This window comes from Daphnia carinata, chromosome 2 (genome assembly GCF_022539665.2).
Source record: "Daphnia carinata strain CSIRO-1 chromosome 2, CSIRO_AGI_Dcar_HiC_V3, whole genome shotgun sequence".
NCBI classification, from domain to species: Eukaryota; Metazoa; Arthropoda; class Branchiopoda; order Diplostraca; family Daphniidae; genus Daphnia; species Daphnia carinata.
The window spans coordinates 7,170,514-7,195,327 of NC_081332.1; the positions used below are offsets into that span (position 1 = coordinate 7,170,514).

At 38.1% G+C, this 24,814-nt stretch overlaps 1 pseudogene; it reads left to right on the forward strand.

Annotated features, from left to right (window-relative positions):
* The first annotated feature begins 14,332 nt into the window (after positions 1-14,332).
* On the forward strand, positions 14,333-16,628 carry LOC130704362 (RAC serine/threonine-protein kinase-like; annotated as a pseudogene).
* Positions 16,629-24,814: the final 8,186 nt, after the last annotated feature.

Here is a 24,814-nt window from a genome sequence, read left to right on the forward strand (position 1 = left end):
GGTGTTTGAATGTAGATATTGAAACTCACTGTGTCACACTATATTCACATTGAATAAGCGTATATTTTATGCTGTTTGAATGTAGATATTGAGACTGATTCTATAATACTATATTCATGTTTAATACACGTATATTTGAGGCTGTTGGAATGAAGATCATTAAACTGATTCTATAACACTATATACATATTGAATATACGTATATTTCATGCTTTTTGAATATAGATCATGAAACTGATTCTATAACACTATATTCACATTGAATACACGTATATTTGATGCTGTTTGAATGTAGATATTGAAACTGATTCTATAACACTATATTCACATTGAATACACGTATATTTGATGCTGTTTGAATGTAGATATCGAAACTGATTCTATAACACTATATTCACATTGAATATACGTATATTTGATGATGTTTGAATGTAAATTTTGAAACTGATTCTATAACACTATATTCACATTGAATACACGTATATTTGATACTGTTTGAATATAGATATTGAAACTGATTCTATAACACTATATTCACGTTTAATACACGTATATTTGATCCTGTTTGAATGTAGATCATGAAACTGATTCTATAACACTAAATACACATTGAATACAGGTATATTTGATGCGCCTTGAATGTAGATTATTAACTCACCGTATCGCACTATAGCCACATTCAATACACGTATATTTGAAACTGTTTGAATGTAGATTATAAGACTGATTCTATAACACTATATTCACATTGCATACACGTAATTTGATGCTGTCTCAATGTAGATATTAAAACTCACTGTATCACGCTATATTCACATTAAATACAAGTATATTTGCTACTCTTTGAATGTAGATCATGAAACACAGTCTATCAAACTATATATACATTGAATACACGTATATTTGATGCTGTTTGAATGTAGATCATAAAACTCACCGTATCGCACTATAATCACATTGAATACACGTGTATTTGATGCCGTTTAATGTCGATCAGGAATCTGATTCTATAACACTATATTTACATTGAATACACGTATATTTGATGTTGTTTGAATGTAGATATTGAAACTCACTGTATCACACTATATTCACATTAAATACAAGTATATTTGCAACTCTTTGAATGGAGATCATGAAACTGATTCTATAAAACTATATACACATTGAATACACGTATATTTGATGCTGTTTGAATGTATATATTGAAACTCACTGTATCAAACTATATTCACATTGAATACACGTATATTTGATACTGTTTGAATGCAGATCATGAAACTGATTCTATAACACTATATTCACATTGAGTACACGTATATTTGATACTGTTTTAATGTAGGATTTGAATTCATTGTGTCACACTATATTCACATTAAATACACGTATATTTAAAACTATTTGAATGTAGCTCATGAAACTCATTCTATTGTAATGAATCTGAATAAAATACTTACTTTTCTCGCTTTGCTTCAGTAGTACATGGAAGTCTGGAGATGGAAATTGCAACATCATGTACGCGGCACGGTTGACCTAGATGAACACCTGCAAGCTGATTCATGCAGACGTCATCAATATCGCGCCATATTGAACACGTCTTTTAATTGTTTACCGCGGACAGCCTACAAGCTCCTTCCAATCACGCCACTTTTGCAATATGTAAAGTTCCGTGGATAACCCAGCATCTGAGGAGAAACCCCCAAGATCAGACTAGAACTTACAGTTGATTCCAGTAGTCGCCTAAAGGCATTTCGCTCGCTTTATTAGTAGTACTGTGCCTTACTTGATGTTTTATGAACCAAGTCAGTTCAGTCGAACTCGTCTACATTTAGAATTATCTCCGACATTCAATTGCCTAGTCTTACCGATTTGAACTCTTGTTTGTGTAACGTTCGTATGAAAGCTGAGTTATCACGTTCGCTCCGTGTCGTTTTTCTTCTCGTTCTCTATACGTGTGATCACGGTAAGACCCAATTATCTTTGTCTCTTTAACTTGTTTCCCGAATGTTTCTTCTTCTTTGTTCTTTTCTCTTTTCAATTCTTATGTCTTAGCTTGAAATAATACATACATTATTGTGGGTAAAACGCCTCTGAGTTTAGTATATTTTTATTGTCTTAATTTCGTGAAGTCAGTCTTCCCCCATGGGAAGATGCTTTACATTATGGTGGCAGCGGCTTCTCGAACTCGACCACAATGATGAATGATGTTATTTCTGGCGGCCATAAGATTCCTCGAACTACTGTAAGCACCCCACTTGTTTCCCCAACGCCAGTGGTACAAATTGACAACGAAACAGTTGCTAAGTTGATTGATTTTGACAAAGTATCAACTCGTGCTTTGTCCACGTCAGATAAGTTTCAGGGCTGTAAAACGTCAGAGGTAGAAACCGAAGCCATTAAGAAATCCGCTTCTCCCGTTTTGAAACCTAAAGTGCAGACAGACAATACCCAGTTAAATAAATTAAGATCGAATCCTGCTTACGAAGAAGTGGCTCCATTTGTTAAGACCGCCACTAGGAAAATTTGGACCCGTGGTAAAGCTACTGCAGCAACTACTCAACGCCCACCATCTGTTTATGCTAGAATAGCTTCTCGTTTTTCTCCAGCAAAATACCCCGCGAAAAGCCCATCAAAAGCTCATTTTCTCTCGAGCACTCTTTTAAGCTTTTTCCAAAACAAGAGCCCAGTGAATGGACGATCACCTCAACTTGAGTCTCCATCACCTATACCAAGAAATCCAGAGCAACCCATCCAGGGTGTTCCCGACACCGTCGAGTGCAATACCATCTCTGATACTAGCAATCAAGTGCCCCAAGGAGAGGGAGCTGGATTTCCAATCGCGCGATCCGAAACTCTGGGACCAATTGATCCGGCTATTAAACGATTTCGGGCTGAGGTGCCGACCCCAGGACAAACCGCAATTGCAGACGGACGTAGAAACACCGACGATATTCCTGAAATACTTAAGTGCGATTCAGGAAGTGAGGGCCAGTGGGCAGATCAAGAGGACAACGCGGAAGGCAAATCAACAAGCGTCGGAGCAGACGACGTCCTTTGCTACGTATGCGAGACAGTTTACGACGTTTCTGCTAGTACAGACGTACAGCGTAGCCGAAATGCAGACACAGTACCACCGAAGGAAAAGGACCTCCTCGGTTTTGTTCCCAGAGAGACGCCACTCAACAGCGAGGAGGAAGGACGATACAAGTTTCTCATCCTCGAAATATTAGAATTTTCGACCCGTTTGGAGGAAACTTTGTTGGACTTCCAGCTGGTACTTCTCACGAGCATACTAAACCTAGTCTCGTTCCTAAGAAAGCTACAATCCATAACCAGCCTGGAACCACTGCTACCGGAACTGATATCGCTCGAAATCAGATTGACCCACTTCCGGAGAGTAACAAGGCCGTGCAACAAACAGCTATTGATCATCATCAAAGAAGTCCTCACCCAGACTACCAAACAATTGAGACAGTTGCTATCATCCATTCGTGAAAACCAGGAAGAACTGCTGACGACTCTAGCTCGTCAGACATCTCCGCAGCCAAAAAACAAGCGCCAAACACGACCAATACGATTCCGAAACCGCCGATACAATTAACCGATAACAATATTGGCGCATCACAACCAATTTCGAACCGCATTCCAGTCACCGCGCAAACTCACCATCGCAGAGCTCCGATTTCCCCTGTAACCTTTTTGACCAACAACATGGCTTACGCTTACTCTCCTACCAGAGCAGCCACTGTGAATGATTTAATTTACAAAACAACCAGCATACCTTTTTACGTTTGCAATTACTCCCTGCTTTTTCCGAGAGGCCCAATTTCTCGTTTTGATTCTTGGCTAGAATCGTTTGAGAGCATGGTTGATGGGGCACGATGGTCTGAAGGTAAAATTATTCAGATGCTACGTGCAAAATTTACGGATAAAACTTTTTCAGTCACACAAACCATACTCAAAAAACATCCATACGACTATAATTCCATTAAAGAAGCTTTACTCGATCACATCCATGGGGATGAAAATGTTTATGTCTACATTAAGAAAACCAATAAAGCCAAACGTAAACCTGGAGAAAAGATTGTAGATTAAGCTCATCGTTTACAGTAAGTTTTCAAACGGGCATATCCTGGGGGTTATATGAAAAGGTCTTTTGCAGTCATTCTCATGCAGAAATTTATTGAGGGATTAGATTCGAAATAACAAGCTAAAGTCCGATATAAGGAATTTAAAGATTTTAGCGAACTCCTAGCAGCAATACGAGTTTATCCCGTTCGATTGGAAGCTTTAGAAACGGACCGCGAAAAGCATGAATTTGTTAGGGCAATTGACGATTCGTTTTGCACGAAAGACCCCAAGCTCAAAGAACTGAAGCAAATGCTACTTGATGAGAAAGAAATTGTAAGCAATGCCGTTGCCAATATTCGCCATAGCCATAAGCAAGACGATAATCCAAAGTCAGAGAAAGATGAGATTATGGATGTTCTTCACGAACTCACTCAGGCTGTAAAACAACTACAACAGGACAAGAAAGATTATTCACCTACTCCACCAGGCACTCCCTATAGGAAACAAGTTTCATTCCAAGCAAATAACGTCAATCAAGATAGAAACTGAAGGCCTCCCCAGTATCGCCCGAATAATAGCTCTAATTCTTACGGATACCAACCTGCTCGATTTCTAAATAGACCTGCGCCAGTTCCGTCTTCTTTCTGGAGGCCACCTAAAAATAATAATAATAATAGATCAGATCAACAGGTTGTAAATTGCAATTTTTGTGGTTACCGCGGACACACTCAGTCCAATTGTCGTCAATCTCAGCGTCACAGTCTTGAACAGGCACAGCCTCCCATCTGCTATTCTTGTCGCGAGATTGGTCATCAATCTAATAATTGTCCGAAATTCAGAAACTTTCAAAGACCTAACATTCCAGGTCGCCCTCAACGTCAGGGAAACCAATAGATATCAACTGTAGCTTCGGGTCAGTTGATAACGAGCCTCAATTTAAATCCCGACAAGTGGCAAAATTAACCACTATAACGAGTGAATCGACCCCAAGAATTCCATTAAAAATTTTTCAGATTCCGTTACAGGCATTATTTGATACAGGCGCGTCTAAAAGTTTTATTCATGAGAGATTATTTAACAAGTTACCCCAGAGAGGTCAGGCGATCTGCAGTCAGCTTGATTTCGATTTATATGATGTATGGGAGAAAAAGCTACATACTTTGGGAAGAGTTATTTTGCCCGTTCGATACGAAGAGTCAGTTTTTAAACAAGAATTTATTGTTACTAGTGGTGTTTCTGAAGACTGTATCCTTGGATGGGATGCAATCCAGAAGCACGGATTTCGGCTTGACGGAGAAGCCAGGAGCATTTATTTAGCAAGGGATGAGGTAGGAGGTACCGGGAGGAGGTACCGTACATGGCAGTTGCTACGGTAAAAAAGACGACGTTATTTCGTCAGACGTCGACAGTAATTGCAGCGCAGATGAAAGTTTCATTTCCGTATGTCCCCCCTAATACAGCATTTATATTTACCCCAGCAGACGATTTGCCAGCAGGCATTTAAATTGAAGAATTTATTGGAAATGTACCGGGAGATGGAGCTTATAAAATTATGGTCGGAAATCATTTACTACATCAAAATCAAAATTCCTAGAAACACTACATTAGGCATAATTGAAATAATTGATAACGCTAAAATTTCTCTAACAAAATTGGAAGATAATCCTAAAGCAGAAGCTCAGCCATTTTATTTCAGAAGTCGACTCTGAAATTCAAGTATCGGTCTCAAAATTATTAGATAACTTCCACGACTTGTTCGCATCCAAAGATTCGGAAATAGGAAACACAAACCTTATTAAACACACGATTGATACAGAAGGACGAGGCCCCATTGAACAACGCCCATACAGAGTAACAAATAACCAAAGGAAATTATTAGACGATAAAATACAAGAAATGCTTGATGCAGATGTAATTCAATATTCGCATTCTCCATGGGCTTCACCCGTGGTTTTAGTAGAAAAGAAGTGTGGAAAAGTAAGATTTTGCGTTGATTATAGGAAATTAAATAGTATAACGAAAAAAGATTCATTCCCCATGCCTAGAATAGACGAAACATTGGACAAATTATATGGGACGAAATTTGTCACAACTCTCGATTTAGCTTCAGGCTATTGGTAGATTTAAATAGATTATCCAGCTATCGAAAAAACAGCGTTTGTGGTAGAGAACAATTTCTACGAATTTACATGTATTGCATTTGGCTTGTGCAATGCACCTGCCATGTGCCAACGACTAATGAATTATGTACTGCAAGACGTTTTAGGAAGTAGAGCATTAGTTTATTTGGATGATGTTATAACCTTTTCAGACACTTTTGAAGATCATTTACGTGATATTCGGGAAATTTTTAATTTATTACGAAATGCTAATCTAAAATTAAAGCTCAAGAAAGGCCAGTTCATTAAACACAATTGTAATATCGACCGATGGTATTAAGCCTGATCCGAGCAAAATTGATAAAATAGTCAATTATGAAACACCTGTTTCAGTAGATGAAGTCAGGTTATTTCTTGGATTAGCTGGATATTACAGAAGATTTATTAAAGATTTCTGATCAATTGCTAAATCTTAGCTCGATTAACTCATAAAGATCTTAGCGGAAAACCTTTTAATTGGGGAGCCGAGGAACAATTTCTTTTGAGAAATTGCGCAATTCTCTATTAACACCACAAGTTCTTACTTACCCCAATTTCAATGAGAAATTTATCCTTTTCACCGATGCATGCGATTATGGCATTGAAGCAGTCTTATCCCAAATTCAAAATGGCCACGAGCATCCTATTGCATACTCCAGTAGACAGTTAACAAAAGCAGAAACAAAGTACAGCACGACAGAAAAAGAAGCTCTAGCGGTTATTGGTGCAATCAAACATTTCAGGCATTACTTGTTGGATAAACCTTTTGAGATCATAAGTGATCATCAATCCCTTGCAGTGGCTTAAACATCAGAAAGATAATAATGGAAGATTAGGACGACTGAATTACTTTACCGGTACGTGCCACCATCTACCGATAGCAAAAGAAACGTAACTAACCATTAGTTAGTCTTGCCTAAATCGTTACGCCAGTTAGTGCTCAAGGAACTGCATGACGCACCGATGGGTGGACATTTAGCCTTTTACAAAACTTATATGAAAGTCAAGAATCATTATTATTGGCCAAATATGAGAAAAGACATCAAAGAGTATTGTCAAGCTTGTGAGGTATGAATTGCCAACACTTCGTCAACTTATAGAGCATTATTGCACTCTCATGAAATTACAAAGGCACCTTTACAAGTTATCGGAAGGGACTTTTTAGGTCCTATTACTCCAGTTTCACCCAATGGAAACAGTTATATTTTAGTTATTACAAATTATTTTAGCCGAGTGGTGGAAACTGTTGTATATAACTGATGTGTATATAAAACAACTGGACATGGTATGCCTAAAGCTATTCTTTCTGATCGTGGAACCAATTTCACGTCGAAATTATTTCGTTATTTTTGTAAGAAATTAAAAATCGATCAAAGACTAACAACTGCTATAATCCAGCTAGTAACGGAGAAAAAGAAAGGTGTAATCGAACATTGACAACTATGTTGAGAAAAGAATTAAAAGATGGTGAACATGCGAATTGGGAAGATATGCTGGATGATGTTTTATTTGCTTATCGTAATTCTGTCCATTATTCTACATTGGACACCAAATATTACTTATTGCACGGTAGAGATCCTAATATACCCATTAATGAATTCCTTGACGCTTCCACAAAAACATTTATCTCCGCATCAGATTATGTAGGTAACTTAACAGAACGCTTGCGTTATAGTTTCCAACGCGTCCGTGAGGAGAGTGAAAAAACAAGAAAACGTCAGAGGGAACAATATAATAAACGAGCAAATGAAAAACAATATTTAGTAGGAGATTGAGTATTTTTAGACACTAGAGTATTTAAAGAGGGCGATAGTAGGAAATTTACTTCCAAATATAAAGGCCCTTATAGAGTTGTAAAAGTATATTCAAACAATACCGTTGATATTGCCGATAATTCATATATTTGCCAACGTACACACCTTAACCGGTTAAAGCCCCTGTTTGAAACAATTCATAGGAAAAACGAACCTTGTCCCCCTATCGAGACGCCATCGAAGTTCGAGAATCGATTCAGTATATCGATTTCGACCCAAACGATGGAAATTGCGGAAAATATGGAAGGGAACACGAGTGAATCGAAAAGTGTGGGATTAGAAACGATGGAAGCTGAAAACGTGGAAAAGGAAAAGAGGCAACCAGAAAGAGTGGATGTGGAAAATGCGGAATTTGAAACAGTGGAATCGGAACCGGTGGATATGTAAATGGACGCCGATCAAAACGATAAACAACATTTATGCTTTGAAAACGAAACTGGAGAGACATATGATTCAGACGGCAGGGTTGGATTACCGCGTTAAAAAAATACCGCGATAGTACCGCGATAATGCGGTATTACCGCTACCGTTACCACGGTATTTTTTCTAATGGTTACCGCTACCGTTACCGCTAGTAAAAAATAACAAAAATCGGTAACGGTACTTTTACGCCATCTAACGATGCGACTATTAATTTTTTCCTGTTTTTAGCAGACTGCATTTCAAGTAAATATTTCAAAATGTTTTTTATCCCTATTTCCAAAGTTGTTCACAGGATTTGAGGGATTTCGATCAATCAAATACGTCTAAATTTCGGACAAATGCTACTATGGTACCCTTAACAAGTTGCATTCTCACTTTTGCAGGTTTATCTAGGCTAGTACTAGGAATGTTTTATGGCTCCTATTGCAGCAGTATTTAAAATTTTAAAGTATTGCAACCATCCATAGAATATTGTAAAAAATGTTGCTATTATTTGTGTGTACTTCAAGTTATTAAAGAGAGATAGAGGTTATGATAGTCTAGTTTATTTTAGCTTTACGTTTAATGAATTTTTTTCTATTCAAAATTGGTTATTTTAAATTTTCTACTAATGACAATTATATATCCGAAATTGATTCAAGTATGGATATTGTCTCTGAACCATCCCTTGACATATCCATCAACATTGGTGAGGCGAAAACTAGTTCTACACGATCAAAAACAAAAGGGAAAAGGTGAGAAAATGAAACATGAAACAAGCTTTAAACCCACCAAATTAATTCACATTATAAATCGAAGTTCAGTTTTAGATGGCAAAAAACGTATCATTCTCTATCCTGAAACGCTTATCAAATAAGTTGGACCAGGCAAGAGAAAGGGAACTTCGTATGATGAATGCCTTATTGGACAGTGCAAAGTAAAGCCAAAGGCACTATCAGCAGTAGACAATTTAAGAGGCAACAGCACAAAACACCTAATTAACTCAATTAAACATAACAAAGAAAATTTTGAAAATTTCAATTTTCTATGCAAAGAAACTGACATTACCAAGTGAAACGAATTTCAAAGTGAAACGAAGTAGTTCTTTCCTGAAAACACAAGGAACTTCAGCAACATTAAAAGAAACTCAAACAAAACTAGCGTAAAGTGGCAACCTATGAATTTTAGATCTTAATTACATTACGAGACCGAAATTTAGATTTTTTTTGTGCATGCTATACACTCGTCTTGGAGTCAAAACAAAACGATACTGTGAGAAGTGCGATAAGTGTTTCCTTCGAAAGAAAAAGATAAGGCTCAAAGGAAACCTGAATGAAGCAAAATGGCTCTGCAATATTGCTGACTGGTTTTAAGGGCCAACAGTTCTTTATCATAAAATCACATCAATACTGAAGTGGTGTTCATGAAGTTTGATCGTATTATGCAAAAAAAAATTTTTACCGCTACCGTTACCGTGCTTTACTTGGAAAAAATTACCGCAAGATTAAGAAGATTGGGGAGGAGCTGTTAACACCCTAAAGCTCATTTTGGACCTGGATCCCGCAAAACGGGAGGTCGGAGAAAAAGGCCCAGACGAAAAAGGCCCACGAAAAAGGCCCAGACGAAAAAGGCCCACGAAAAAGGCCCATACGAAAAAGGCCCATTCAAAAAAGGCCCACTTTTTTCCCAATTTTAAAAGTAGGCCTTTTTCTCCAGTCAATTTCCATGTTCCTAAACACTTTATACTTGTTTCCAAAATGTAATTCCAACCTCCTATTCCATGGAATTTGGAATGTACAAAGTTTGCTGAAGGCGTTACTTTCTATAAGGTTTGCCGAGATGAAACAATGTTAGCGTATGTACGCTAGTTAATCTTTGATTATTTATTCGGTAGCAATCTGATTTCGGATTATGTTAATATTTATATATTGCTAATATACCGTTAAATAAAGTACATTTTTCACAATTTTTGCTTATTTAACTACTATCGCTTCTTTAAATATAATATAGGAAATATATGTTTTTCGCACTTAGCCTTGTTTTGTCCACCCTCTTTGATCATTCTTCATACCCCAGTTAGTTAGTTTATTATTATTAACATTTGATAAATAATGTTTATAGGAATAATATTACAAACTGAAACTATCGTCTGAGGCAAGGACAAAAAAAAATATTAGAATTCAATATTGATTCTCACACCATTTATTTCCTTATCACATTTTCAATTCTTTTCACAATTACAAAGAGTCAAATAAATATATTAAAATCATAACCTACTGCTATAGCTATGCGGTTACTGCTAACTGTTATCTAGGCTTGGAGCGCTTTTCACCAAAGCAATAAATAGTTCGAGCAAAACTGGAATATGCAATTTGCGCAGGAACGTCTATGAGTCAAACTTAAATAGTTAATGCAGGGCTTTTGTTAAAGAGCAATCTTTTGTGAAAGAATAACTTCACCTTTAGTCCGAGAGAACCATCTACGTCTCTGGTAATAACTCGCGTTTTCCCAGCTATTATAAATGAATTTTTGCGTTTTGAGTCTTGTTTTCCCCCTTATGCACATTTTCAAGCAGCTATTGTTTACCTAATTATACATTATATACTACAGTGAAATAAAAGGAAGCTTTGCATTTGCCGTCAACAAAGCTACTAACAATTACAAATCAATTTTTATTATTTTGTACCATGAAGGACTTCTTTTAATGAGTCTGTTATTAGTGAAAACACTAAACCTTTTAAAATGAATCTGATTTTTTTTCTTCAAATTTTCCACGATCATAGAAGACATGCCAGTGTATTTTAATAAAAAACTATCACGACATGTCCTGCACATGAAAGAACACGAGTTTACCTCATCCATGAGTCAGTATCAGTATTTCATACGATAAATTTTGCTTGTTTTGATTTGGTTTAATCACTTTATGTTCTTTCTTTTCAGTGTTCTTTTTCATAATGTAGGCTTTTCTCTTTTTCTGTTGTTATTCCTTTCTCTTTTCCTTTTCTTCGATGCGTTCAGCCCAATTTTTTTTTACTTTCTGATTTGATTTCATCTCGTTTCTTAATTTATTTGTCAAGCAATTCCACACAGACTTTTACCTATTGCAATACAGAAAGGTTAAAAGTTTTGAGACCTTACAAATGTGTTTGTAAAATTGAAAGTTTACCTGAAAACCTTCAGCTATTTGCAAAGCACCATTTCATGCCTGTTTCTCTTCATGCTTCTTGCATTCTGAACTTCAGCTTGGCCTACCAAGATTCTCACTATTGGTTTAAGCTTTTCTTCTTCATTTTAATCGTTGCCACTGATGGATCTAAAGTGGTCTTTTTCAGAATGGATGAGGGATTAAATAGTTCTCCAAAATCAAATTTCATGAAAACTAGGCAGCCTTCACTGTTGAAAATTGGTGTTGGCAGTGTAATTGCTAATCTTCTTTCAGGAATTTCTGCTTTGACAAACTCTGAAAGACCAGAGGTTGATGACACGGATGCTGCCTGGGTGGCTCATACACGTTTGGCAATTCAGGACCTTTTCTTCTTATTTTTCCTTTTTAAATTCTTCTTCATTTCGTCTAATTTCTGTTTAGTTTGGTTTGTGTTTTCTTATCAGATAAATCCAGCATTTTCCCTGAAAATCAATGGAATAAACTGTCCAGTTTTCCTTAAATGTAAAGATTAACACATACCTGTGAAGTGTGAGAGCTTAACTGTTGGACGTTCTTGCAGTTCTTCAGGATTGGGAGCATGGTTCCTGATGTTTTTTCAGAAACAGCTGGCATATCCACATCATTGCTATCAGGATCTGTATGAAGCTGTTCAGCAACATGATCAATAGCAGTCATCCATTCTTCCCTAGAATCCAACAACAAAGTTATGCTCACAATTTTTGTTATTTCATGCAGAAGAAAACCACAACATATGAATATTTTAAAAATTAGGTTTTGACGATGATTTTAAGATTTTAAGGTTTTGGAGATATTCTAAGATGTATTGGTTAGTAAAATGTTATACCATTTTCATAATTTGGTATCCTTCCACAGTAAAATTGTTGAGTGGTTAAGCAAGTCCTATGTTTGGCTTTGGTTTATGCTTGGATCCTAGTAGTAATCAATAATCCCGTATAACAAAATATCTTTGACACCAATTTTTTATGTGTTCTTTTGTCAACCCTATTGCTATGTCAGCCTGAAATGGCAGCAAGATACGAAATGGCTATTGCCATGTCAGGTAGACATGGCAAAATCGCATACCACGGCTATTGCCATGTCAAATGAAATAACATACACTTGATGTATTTGGTATATATTTAGATATGTATGTCTATATATATTGCAATTACAACAATAGTAATATAATTTCTTAACTCTCCATGAAGAGTTATAAAATAAAATGGTTATTTTGTGTGCATCTGTACATGTATGTTTTATTTGCCATAGTTTCTCTAAATTTTTTTTATGTAATGTATTGTTTACCCAGTTCTTAATACTAAAGAAAAATAAGCTAGATTGGGAATGAGATACAATTTCACCAATTTTTAACGATGTCACAACGACGTTTATGATGTGTCAATAATACAGTAGACGCTTTAGTCGCACGGAAAGTGTTTATGCTTAACATATAGCTATAACAGTTTTCTTTGTACAAATTTACAAAACAGTGTCACAGTGTAAGCAAGGCACGATCCCAGAGGAGTGAAGGAAATTCATCGGTAACAAAAATTTATTTAAAGCCACCGCGGCAACCTTTTCTAATCATTACAAACAACATTAAACAAAAAATATTAACTGTTAACAAGCTTTCAGGAACTTTTGAACATTCGGCAGTAAACTGTTTAAACATTTACTTGATCCCAGTGGCAGAAAAGAAAATTCACCAGTAACGGATGAATTTCTGCAAATACAGAATGTTTTAAATGTAAATAGAAGTATTATTGTATCATTTATTATTATTTCAAAATATAGATATATATGTATATAACATACCTTTGACATTAGGGATATGCAATTTCATTAGACATGGCAATAGCTGTGGTGGGCGAATTTGCCATGTCGCCCCTGACGTAGTAGAACCCATTGTCATTGGCCAAGAACCAATGGGGGAGGAGCAACCATATCCCCGTATACAGGCCTGACATGTCAATAGCCATATCGTATCTTACTGCCATGTCAGTCTGACATGGCAATAGATTTTTCGGTGTTCTCCTAGAAAACAAAATAAACATTGAATGAATGAGAATGCATAATATATTCCACATCAACAATTTAAGTGCAAGCTGCACGTAAGTCTCTGTAGAAGAGCTTACTCAATTTACCTCTTTAAAGCAGCCAGCCGTCCTTTATGGTAAAAGGAGCTTTTGGTAGAATCTATTGCACCGAAACATTTTGTTGTAATAACGGCCTTTTCCCTTCTTTCGCCGAATTCTTTCGGTACTAGCTTCGATGCTAGCAGACAATAACAGCAAAGCTATCAATGGTATTCGCATACTACACCGATAGATGGAAACCATGAACAATAACAAAGTAACTAAATTTTGTTGAATTTGTATTATAAGACTTAAAATTTTTTTTAAATTTCAATTGACAATCTTAAGAGTTTATTTTACTACGTTTGTTTTTTGTACTACCCTTCATACGATTTTTTGGATACTTACTCTGCTTTTACTGCCCTCAAGTGCAGGCGTCCTGAACCTAAATTTAGCTTGAAAATGTCGACGAACCTAGCCTATTGTTATTTTCTTTAGAGAACGACATTAAGATTGTCGATTGAAATTTCAAAACAAAATTTATGCTTGTATTACAAATTCGACAATTTTTTTTTTTTTTATTGTTCATGGTTTTCATCTCGGTGTAGCGTGCGAATCCCAATGATAGCTTTGCTGTGCTGCTATTGTCTGCTAGAATCACTAAAAATGGCGCCCAAGTTTCGTTTCATTAATCCCAATAATCATTTACGCTTTTCTAATGTCAAGATTGCGGTTTTCACTTGTCCAGTTGCTGTGATCCTATTACAGTTAATCTTGCATAGGCTTTTTACTTCTGTTTTTGGTATTGAAATAAGGGCTGAGTCTGTGGCACTAGTAAACAACTCCTTCTACCATAAAGGAAGGCTGGCTGCTTTAAAGAGGTAAGTTGAGAAACCTGCTACAGAAACTTACGCACAGCATTCTTCTCTAATTGTTGATGTGGAATGTATTTTGCAGGCTTATTCACATTCATTTTTTTTTGTTTTCTAGGAGAACATAAAAATTGGTGTCAAAGATATTTTGTTCTACTAGATGATGGATTATTACTAGGATTCAAGCATAAACCAAAGCCAAACATAGGACTTGCTGAACTACTCAACAATTTTACTGTGGAAGTATGTCAAATTATGAAAGTGGTAAAACATTTTACTAACCAATACTTTATAGAACATCTTTACTTTGTTTTTGGATGATAGCAAAGGACCGTCCAAAACCATTCACCTTTCTGATTCGAGGTCTTCAATGGATGACTGTAATTGAAAGGTCTTTTGATATTGGCTCTGAAAGAGGAAGGTATGTGAAGGACCAAAGCCTAATTTTAAAAATATTCATAAATAGTGGCCACCTTATGCATGAATAAACCAAAATTGTGAGCGTAACTTTGTTGTTGGATTCTAGGGAAGAATGGATGGCTGCTATTGAGCATGTTGCTGACCGGCTTCATACAGACCTGATAGCAATGATGTGGATATTCTCGCTGATTTCGAAGAAAGCGATATAGAGGGCTCATCATCGTTGTTATTTCTATCTAAAAAATTTGGTTTCTTTGCCAATGGATGCAGAGAATGATGAATTGCAAATGAAATTTCTCGTAACCGGAACGTCAAATAGACCTCATCATTCAGGGAAGAAGGAAGTGGTACGTAGTCGAAGAGATACAAATATGTGGTTTATTAATAGTGAAGATGGTTTAACCATTTTTAACTATTTCTTATTACAATGTTGTTCCTTTTTTACCCCAATATTTGTTTGAAACAGACTTTAGAAAACTTTGAGTTCATCAAAATGTTGGACAAAGGTATGTTTGGAAAGGTGATTCTTTGCCGAGAAAAGGCACTGGCTACTTGTTCGCCATCAAAATCTTAAAAAGGAAGTCATTGTTGCATTAGAAGAAGTTGCCCACATTCTTACGGAAAACCGCATGCCACCACCAACCATCCTTTTTCTTTTATTGTAAAACAGTTTTCATTAAATAATATTGCACCATTTCTCATTCATATTTTTAAAACTTTGAAACAGGCATTAAAATATTCCGTTCAAACAGCTGAATGGTTGTGTTTTGTAATGAAATATGTTAACGGCGGTGAAATGTTTTTTCATCTTTCACGTGAACGAAATTTTTCTGAAGACAAAACGCGGTTTTACGAAGCGGAAATTGTTTCAGCGCTAGGTTATTTACACGATCAAAGCATTATCTGTAGGGACCTTAAGGAAACAAACTGATGGATAAATTGTTTTGTTTCTTGGGGTTTTACCTACGAAACGATTTTTTGTTACCAGCTGGAAAATTTGTTACTCGACAAAGATGGACACATAGAGGTTGCTGACTTTGGACTTTGTAAAGAGGATACCACGTACGGACGGACTGCCAAAACATTTGCTGAACCCCCGAGTACCTTGCCCCCGAAGTGCTTGAAGAAAACGACAACGGGAGGACAGTAGATTGGTAGGGCTTGCGTGTTGTCATGTATGAGCTCATTTGCGGTCACCTTCCGTTTTACGACCGGGATCACGACATTCTCTTTGACCGAAGTTAGTACTATTCTTTTGAAAGAAGTTAGATTCCCTCGAACGCTATTGCAGGAAGCAAAAGATCTTCTTGGCGGGCTTTTAGCTAAGGATCCACATAAGAGATTAGGAGGTGGCCCGGATGATTCTCAAGAAAACATTCTACATCCATTTTTCATACCGATATCTTGGACAGATCTAGTTCAAGGGAAGGTACGTGGGCGTGCAGGTTGTATTGAATGTTTTGATTTTACCCTGTCTGCTGCACGCAGATTCCACCACCGTTCAAGCCGCAAGTGGTGAGTGAAAGGCACCCGATAATTCTGTATCTATGGTTATGATCAATGAGAGAAATAAACTATTTGTAAAATTGATAAAACTCTTACAAATGTTTGCGTAATCCATTTTTAATTACTTAATACTTCAATTGAAGGTTTTAGGAACTTATTCCTAAGTGTGAAATAAATGCATGCTGAAATTCAAAGATCAAATCAAGATTGATTAATAGTAATCTTTTTCTTTTGTCCGTGCTTCAGACGATAGTTAGTGTAAGATTGTAATATTTTTCCTATAAACATATTCATCAAATGTTAGTAATAATGAACTAGACTTCACGATAACAAATCTCGTTCCTAGCACCCACCAAAAGCCCCACGGAACTCATTCAATTTTCGTCCCTACCATGTAGGCCTAGTTCTTTCCATTGTCCACAAAAGGCACTACCGATAAGAGTAGTGCCTTATTTATTTTGCTTTTTCGGCGTCAGTAGGGATAGGGCTAAAAGCATACCACACAACGAACCATTGTTTTTTATCTATGGCATAAGTATCGCAAAAGAGAAGTTACAAGGGAGACTGAGTGAGGTGGGGGGGAGAGAATGAGCAAGAGGGTGGACAGAACAAGGCGAAGTGCGGAAAACATAGATTTCTTATATTATATTTTAAGACGCGATAGTTGTTCAATAAACAAAAAATGTAAAAAATGAACTTTATATAACGAGTTATTAGCATTAGATAAATACTAACATATTCGGAAATCTCATTACTACCGAATCAATAATCAATAATTAAATAGCGCACATACGCTAACATTGTTTGATCTCTGCAAACCTTAGAGGAGGTGACAGTTTCAGCAACCTTCGTACATTCCAACTTCCACGGAATAGGAGGTGGGAAATATATTTTGGAAACAAATATCAAGTTTTTAGAACTTGGAAATTGAGCGGAGAAAAAGGCACTACACTTCGTCGTTCTTCTTTCACTTTTTCTTCTTTCCCTATCAACAATTGATAAACAGTAGTAAAACTAACTGTAAAAGAAATGGGGGAAAAACGAACCGTGCGTCCTTGGTAGAACGCTATCCGACCCTACCCAGCAATAAACAATTCCCCTCATGACAACGTCACAGAAAACTGACACCTGTGGAAACAATCGAGTGACACCTCAAGAGACTTAGTGTTGAACTCGAACTTCTAACGAAAAAAAAATAAGGAAGTTAAAAACTACAAGTGGAAGGCTTGCCTATATAAGTCAATGTGTTTCGTACGTCGATCCTCATCCATTCACAGCTCATCAACGCTGCAGACCACCAGCACTACAGTGGAACTGCCCGGGAAATCACTAGGAAAAGTAAGAAGTCAACAACCCAAGATGGCCGACGACGAGTCCCGCCGACCATGGCTGCCCTCTTCTAAGCGTGAAGGAATAGGAAGAAGGAATAGCAAAGCATAACGAGCAACACCTCGAAGATGACGCGTATTTATCTTTTTCGTGCTTCACCGAAAGAAGCGTTAAAGACTGGTTTGCAGATTCAGGATGCACACAACATATGACTGACCAACGCTCCATTTTCTGCACTTTCACTCCAATCTCGTCTGACACATGGACTGTCAATGGGATTGGATCTTCCCGTTTATTCGTACGTGGATATGGAAACATTGAGTTTATCGTAACAACAGGTGGCACACACGAGTAATTGAAACTGCCAAAGTTCTCTATGTACCATGTCTAGGTACCAATCTTATTTCCATCGCTACAGTAAGTGACGTTGGCTTGTCAGTGCACTTTATTGAAACCAAGGTGACATTTGAGAAAAATTTGGCTGTCATTGTGATAGGTGAACGAATTGGAAAAAGTCTCTATCATCTCTCAATAGTTCCAAAGCTGTCAGATGACAAACCCTTGAAGGATTCAGCATGTTTGGCAGCCTCATCAGCAAACACAATCGCTGTATGGCATCAAAGGTTGGCGCATGTAAGCTACAAGACTATTTTAAATATGGCAACAAAACAACTAGTCGACGGTCTTCATCTCCCGAAAAACACTAACCTTCGAACTCAACCGTGCATTGGATGCATTTCAGGAAAAATGCAACGTTCCCCATTTCCAGTTGGACGGAGCAGAGCAAAGGAAGTTGGACAACTGGTCCATTCGAACGTATGTGGCCCCATGCACGTATCTACGCCGGGGGGAGCAAAGTTCTTTGTGCTCTTCACTGATGATTACAGCGGATGGCGAGCGGTCTACTTCTTAAAACAAAAATCCGAGGTGGCTGAATCTTTTAAGAGTTTTGTGAGCGTTCTCCGCAGTGAAACAGGAGACTTAGTACACACGCTGAGAGTGGATAACGGTGGCGAATTAATGAGCCATTCCTTCAAAACTTGGCTATCGGACAGAGCCATCAGGTTGGAATCCTCTGCACCCTATTCGCCGGAGCAAAATGGTGTCTCGGAAAGAGCCAACCGGACGATCATGGAAGGTGGGCGCTCGTTAATTCACGCTAAACACTTACCAATGGAACTATGGGAAGAAGCCATCGCCTGTGCTGTTTATGTCCTCAATCGTGTCAGCAACAGTACAACCTCAACAACACCCTACCAAGCTTGGCATGGGGAAAAACCTAACATTTCTCATCAACGGATCTTTGGATCGCCCGCATTTATACACATCCAAAAGCAGAAAGACGCAAATTAGAATCAAAAAGCTTCCAGTGCTTTTTTGTTGGCTACTCACCCAAAAGGCATATCGATTTTGGGATCCAGTCGGTAGAGAAAAAAATATAAGTCGGGATGTTATTTTTGATGAAAGCTGTAACACTTATCTCATTTCCTTCACCAAATAGATACTAACAGTTTTGATGAGCTTTTTCCAAAGCCGATCAACTTTACAACACCAGCCGAAGACAAAATCAACCCTGTTAACATGATTCCCCAGATTGCAGTGGAAACGGAAAACCAATCGGAATCATCTTCTTCTACTCCAGAACTCTCAGATAGTCCATCGGTTGCTCCAAAACACACTCCAGTCCAAGCGGAAGCCGAGTTCGACTCTACCACTTCAAGCACAGAAACACTTCACCCTGAGACCAACATATACATGGATGTATCCTCATCCACACGCTGCTCACCATATCCTTTACGAGTGCGTGAACCAAAACGTCAATGGAAATCTCTGCAGTCAACTGTCAGCCAATATAAAGAAATCTACGAGCCGACTACTTATGCTGATGCGATGGAATGTGCTGATGCACACGAGTGGAAGGTGGCTATCCAAGATGAGTATAACTCGCTGATACTCAACAAGACATGGTATCTCACTCCACTCCCACAAAATCGGACAGCAATCAAATCACGCTGGGTGTTTAAAGTGAAACAGGGTACGGTAAATTCCCCTCCACGTTACAAAGCAAGATTAGTTACCAAGGGGTTCTCACAACGACCCGGGGTTGACTATGAAGAAACATTCTCACCAGTTGTGAAACATGATGCACTTCGAATAATCTTATCTCTTGTCGCCACTCTTCGACTTAGATATGTCGCAGCTCGATATCAAGACGGCTTTTCTCTATGGAGCATTGGATGAAGAAATTTATCTCCAACAATTTGAGGGATATGTCTCCCCATTTATGGAAAACCATGATTGCCGACTACAGAAATGCCTATACGGTCTTAGGCAAGCCTCAAGAGTATGGAATAGCCATTTTGATACATTTTTAAAGAAATTTGGTTTACAATCAAGCAATGCAGACCCATGCCTCTACTTTCGCCGCAACAGTAGTGAAATCCTTTTTGTTGTCATCTGGGTTGACGATGGCCTCATCATTAGCAACAATCGAAATCTGGTAACTGAAATAATTGATTATCTAAGAAGGATTTTTGAGATACGATGTACCCCTGTTAACTATTTCGTCGGTATCTTCATCAATCGAAGACGAAAAGAACATTATTCATCTCACAACCTGATTACATTTTAAAAATTCTCAATCGCTTTCACATGACAGACTGCCATCCCAAAAGTATTCCAGCACAACCGGGATGCCGCTTGACTCAAAATACTGGAGAGAAGTCTTTAATCAACGTACCATACCCGGAAGCGGTCGGAAGTCTGATTTACCTGGCGATAGTGTCTCGCCCAGACATCTCATTCGCTGTTGCCCAAGTGGCACCATTTTCAGAAAAGCCACAACAACATCACTGGGCAGCAGTTCGGAAAATATTTGCATATCTCAAAGGTACACAGGAACATGGAATCCACTTCGGTCCAACAAACGAACGCTTTGCCTTCACCTTGCTCTCTCTCGATATCGTCTGCTACTATATAAGTCACGTTTTTCCTCTCAGTGCTTTAGCATAAATGTCTTTGGTGGTAACGCCTATATTCAACTCTTTTTCTTTCGCCGCTTATATGTGTGGTAAGTGCAATTTGTTCTCCATGCTATATACAAATGCTGTGAATACGAACTAACTAAATGTTCATAGACCTGTATACCAATACAGAAGCCTCGTACATATATCATTGTATATTCAACATACTTCATGATCTTTGAATGTATATATTGAAACTCACTGAATCAAACTATATTCACCTTGAATACACGTATATTTGATACTGTTTGAATGCAGATCATGAAACTGATTATATAACACTATATTCACATTGAATACACGTATACTTGATGCTGTTTGAAAATAGATATTGAATCTGATTCTTAACACAATATTCACATTGAATACACGCATATTTGATACTGTTTGAATGTAGGTATTGAAACTCACTGTACCATACTATATTCACATTGAATACACGTCTATTTAACACTGTTTGAATGTAGATCACGAAACTGATTCTATAACTCTATATTCACATTGAATACACGTATATTTGATGCTGTTTGGATGTAGATTTGACACTGATTCTATAACACTATATTCATGTTTAATACAGGTATATTTGATGCTGTTTGAATGTAGATCATAAAACTCCCCGTATCACACTATATTCACGTTGAATACGCGTATTTCTTATTCTGTTTAAATATAGAGATTGAAACTCACTGTATCACACTATATTCAAGTTGAATACACGTATATTTAATTCTGTTTGGATGTAGATATTAAAACTCACTGTATAACACTATATTCATATTGAATACACGTATATTTGATGCTGTTTGAATGTAGATATTGAAACTCACTGTTTCATACTATATTCACATTGAATACACGTATATTTGATACTGTTTGAATGTAGATCATGAAACTGATTCTATAAAAATATATTCACATTGAATACATTTTGCCTTTACGCACGGATGTGATATGTAGAGAGAGAGCAAAAAAAGTGAAAAGACGTTTTGTGTGATGAGAGACGATTGTATTGTTGAGTGCGTCGCCACACGCACTCTTCAAGACATTGACAAAAAAAGATCACAAATTAGATTCGGAGACTTTACGTTGGTGTGACACACGTGCTGTCGTAACAGGTGAGCGATTGATCGCGGTCGTAGGTAGATGCGTCCTTCGTTACCGATTTCCCTAACGCCTCTCCAGACGCTGCCAGGTTGGAAATTTCGGGGTCTGCGAAATTGGCCGTCTTTGCTGCCACGAGGTTGCCAACAGCGCCGGCCCTGCGATTTACTTGGTTGGTGGCATCTTCTCTGATACGAACATACTCGGTTAAGAGTAACTCGTGAACTGGACGATGGCGTTCGGTCCCGTTGGTTTGAAAGCGGGCAGAGCGGACCATCCCATCCTTACCGGCGAATTCTTGAATGATTCAACCGGTTGGCCAAACACCGCGGGGGGGTTGATGGGTTTATGAGAACGGCGATATCAACGACTTCGAGGTTCGGTTTTTTTTGGTGCCGTTTTTCGCGTTCGGTTACACTGGGCACTATCTCCCTCATCCACTGTTGCTAAAATTTGTCTCTGAGGGCCTGTGAAATGCGCCACCTTTCCTTGGCAGTTAAATCCATTTCGTTGAAGACGTCAGGTGGGGTGTTTGGGTTCGCGCGACCTAGGAGAAGATGGTTGGGTGTAAGGCTCTCTGGGTCTGAAGGATCGTCGCTAACCGTGGTGAGTTTTCAACTGTTGTGGAAATTTTCGATGTGCGTTAAAGCGGTGATGAGAATCTCGTCGGTGAGCCGTTGCTTGCCTAAAACGGATCGCAACGCGATCTTTGCAGAGCGAACCATGCGTTCCCAAGCGCCACCAAAATGAGGAGAGGCTGGCGGATTGAAATACCATTTGGTTGGTTGGCGGCCTAGATGGTTAAGGATGGCATGTTGGTTTAGGCTTTGAAGGCATTCTGCTTGCTCCCGTTCGACGCCGACGAAGCTGGTTCCGTTGTCGCTATGGAATGACGCGGTAACGCCACGACGGTTTTGGAAACGATCCAATGCTGAAATGAAAGAACTGGTATCTAATGAATATGCCATCTCCAGATGGACGCAGTGGGTCGTCAGGCAGGTGAAGAGACAGCCCGAGCGTTTTACAACTCGACGAAAGATGGTGACGTCGAATGGGCCGAAATAATCCACGCTGGTGTGGGTGAATGCTGGGTAATTGATTTTTAGACGGAAAATAGGTAGATCGGCAATTTTTGGCTTCAGACCTTTGGCACCCTTTCTCTTGCAAGGATGGCATGTTCGGAGTACCCGTTGCGCGGTGAGCCTGCCCTTTGGAATGCAATATTGGCCTCTAGCTTCGTGATGTAGCTGTTCAGTGGACAAGTGGGCTCCATCGCGGTGCATTTGTGAGAGAATTAACTCCCACACTATATTCACATTCAATACACATATATTTGATACTGTTTTAATGTAGATATTGAATTTCACTATTTCACACTATATTCACATTGAATACAAATCTATTTAAAACTGTTGAAATGTAGATAACGAAACTGATTCTATAACACTATACTTATATTGAATACACATACATTTGATGCTGTTTGAATGTCGATCATTAAACCGATTGTATCACACTATATTCACATTGAATACACGTATACAGTACCTGCCGAAAGTTTCCGGACAGCCGAGAGCGGCTTATGGAAAAACCGGTTGTTCTTTAAACTCGGACATAGATGATTCTGAAAATGAAATTTTTCCTTAAGATTAGTTTTATACATGATTTGTTTTTGTGAATTTTTCTTTCACGGGAAAGGCCTTTTAAAATAGCTGGCAAAAGTTTCCGGACAGTCGAGGGGGCCAGTAGTAAATGGGGCTACTTTGGCTCTCATGTACGCGACGATAAATGGGGCTACGAGGGCGTTTTTGGGCTTAAAAAAGCATCATTTAAACAATAATCTAATATGGAATTTTGCGTATCATGCCATATGCAGAATCACTCTAATTTTGAGTTAAAAACGGCAAATATTTATTCCAAGGAAATTTGCGCTGTCTTCCCATCCCGCATAGTTGCCGATTTTCCTATTCCTCTACATAATAAATCGGAGCGGAAAATATTTTTTAGAGCCTATAGCGGCTGCTGCTGCCGCCGTAGCGACCTTGAATATTTTCCGCTCCGATTTAAAAAGTAGATAAGTAGGACAATCGGCAACTATCATGCTCTATGCTGAAAATTACTTTAAAAAAAATGAGTTTTAAGGTAGCAAAAATAACCCTAAAACTGAAGCAAATCGCTTATCAAATAAGTTGGACGAGGCAAGAGAAAGGGAACTTCGTATGAATGCCTTGTTGGACAGTGCAAAGTAAAGCAAAAGGCAATATCAGCAGTAGACAATTCATGAGGCAACATCACAAAACACCTTTCAATTAAACATAACAAGGAAAATTTTGAAAATTTAATTTTTTTATGCAAAGAAACTGACGTTACCAAGTTATTGCGGATTCCCAAAAAGAAAACAACCACGGGGTTTCCAGATTTGGAAGGCCCGTGCGAAGACCTGCTATGTTTGACACTTAATTGTGTTACTTCTATGTATTATGTATGTATGCCGCTAGGAGCGCTGTTTGACAGAGCCTTCTTGGTGGCCGATGTCGGCAATGGCCGATGTCGGCAATGGCCGATGTCGGCAATGGCCGACCCTTCTTAATTTCCTCTTGGCGAAAGCAGACGTCTTTTTTGTAAGTGCCGACAATTCAAATAAAAGAACTAGTGAAATCTCTTAGTGTTTTTGCTCCCTACCAACGTATTCTAAAAGGTATCAAGTATTAAATTAAGCTAATCTAATTCAAAACTTCCCTTCAAGATTAGAATTCGTTACATGGTCCTTCGAACCATTTGAATTGACGAAATCGTCCAACTTAGACGTTTTGGCTGCTTAAGCATTACATTCACACACGTGTTGAGCAAGAAACACGTGTTAAGGAAATTTTTGGCCACTATCTTAGACTAGT